Raw genomic sequence first — 2,287 nt, forward strand, 5'->3', positions numbered from 1 at the left:
TATCTAATTAATATTTAACAACAAATTAAATTACATTTTATTATTCATAATTATTATTTATATTATTTAAAATAAATAAAGTACATGTAAATTATGTAAAACATAAATAAATATTAATATTAATAAAAAATATCGAATAACAACCTTAGTGGAAAAAGTTCTACAAAATTCTACACAAATTTGAGAATTTAAATGCTAAAAATCTACATGAAAGTTCTAGAATTAAAATTCTAGCTTTCCTAAATTTTTATAAATTTTTGTAGTGCATTGTTTCTGTAATTTCTATAAACTCGGTGAAACTACAACGAATTACGACACAAAACATAAATAAAAATTAGAAAGTATCAGATGTGTGTGTGTGTGTGTGTGTGTGTGTGTGTGTGTGTGTGTGTGTAATATTATTTTGTATTTTTTAATAATTAATATTTTTACACCATAATCCAAAAAGAGACCAAGTAATTGGACGCCCCGTAACTGGCACCCTAAACAGTCTAAAAAGCAGAAATCAGATAAAATTTCATAGAGAAGAAGTTAACTGGTAAATAAAATAAATTGATAAACTAAGTAATAAAATCTATTTTTATGTTTTAAATATAAAGTTTATAAAATTAAAAGGTCAGAATTTTCAATCTTTCCACTTTACAGGTTCTTTTAGTACTTTATTAGTAAATCTGTTATGTCCGACGATATTTTTCCTATTTTGAGGTATTAAAGCAAATATGAAAAAATTCATAAAATATCTATCAACATTGCAATTGAAGATTTCAAATTATAATCTATCTTCACCATTAAAGAGATGGTCCACTTTTTACACTGTACAGCAATTTTATGTCTCAATTCACATTACGAAGAAAATGTGAAAGAGAAAAATATAAATAAAACAATTTTAGGAAGCTAGAAACATATAAAATGATCTAATATTAACAATAATATATTCACTATTGTTTCAACTATGTAATTTGCAAAAGAAAAAACTATGCAATTTTATTTTTATGTTTTAAGAATTCGTTTTTAGCAGATTTTATATAGAAAAAAGCCATAAATGTATGAATTATGGGTTAGTTCTTTAATTATCTAATTATCTAATTGTAAGTAAATCATTAATTTTCGACATTAATACAGTACGTGCACTAATGTTTAGTTTCTAAGAAATACAAGGGTCCTACTTTAGGAGAAGTGGATCTCGACCTCTGTATTGGCTACTTTCTTCTACATTATTAAATTCATGCTTTTTTGTTATACAATTATTTTAGTTTATAAATAAATATGTATAAAATTTCAATCCGAAACTTTCACGAGGGTGGTAAAATCAACCGACCAGATCTAGCCCTAGAAATGTTAAATTGGTAAAATATTATGAGTCACAAGACACGGAATAATTAAATTTTATTAATTTCAACTTTAATTATGTATAAACTGTCATCAATTTTTTTCGTCAACACTAAATTTTTATTTTGACTATCGCAAATTGCTCGTTTTCATTGAATATTAAGAAAAAATACATTAAAATCTTTTAAAATTTTTTTTAAAAATCGACAAAAAGAGGAATATCCGATTTGGAACCACTGATTCCAAATCGGATTGAAAAACACGTTTTTATATTTTCCATTATAGAGTTCAACATAGGTGAGAAATACGTTAAAATGATCTGGAGCAAAAATGAAGAGAATTAAATTATCTTTCCAATGGCACTTTCAGTTTTACGATCGGACTTTATTTGTTTGCTGTAGAGAGCAAACACTGCAAATAGGTTCGACTTACTCTACTCTCCGCCCCTAATGTGTATGTGTATGTATTTTATATATAACTGCATATAAAAAAATGTTTTCTGGTAAAATTGCAATTTTAAATAAAAATCATGTGTCAACGAATTCTAAATATATATACATATCTATGAAACATAGGATAATATAATAAAATTAAATCATAAAATTATTATATTATCAGTTTCTCTTAATCAATTAAATTTCAATGGGTCACGCGAACTTTTGTCAAGATCATCAGTCTTTAATAAAGGCTAAGTTTTTTTTAATTCATCGATTAAAATCAAAATAATCGCATTATGCGTAAATGCAACTTAAGCTGCACATTTGCGCATAATATGCGATTGATCAATCGATGAATTAAAAAATCGGCCATAGTATCTCGTCAGTGATTACAATAAATCTATAAACAATAAAAAGCTGGTAATTTTTAAATTTTGATAACTTTTAATTGATATATAGCGAAACAATACTTAGAGGTGACAGAGAGAGGGAGAGGGTGGGAGGGAGGGAGAGAGGTTGAG

The sequence above is a fragment of the Solenopsis invicta genome, chromosome 8 (assembly GCF_016802725.1).
Source record: "Solenopsis invicta isolate M01_SB chromosome 8, UNIL_Sinv_3.0, whole genome shotgun sequence".
NCBI classification, from domain to species: Eukaryota; Metazoa; Arthropoda; class Insecta; order Hymenoptera; family Formicidae; genus Solenopsis; species Solenopsis invicta.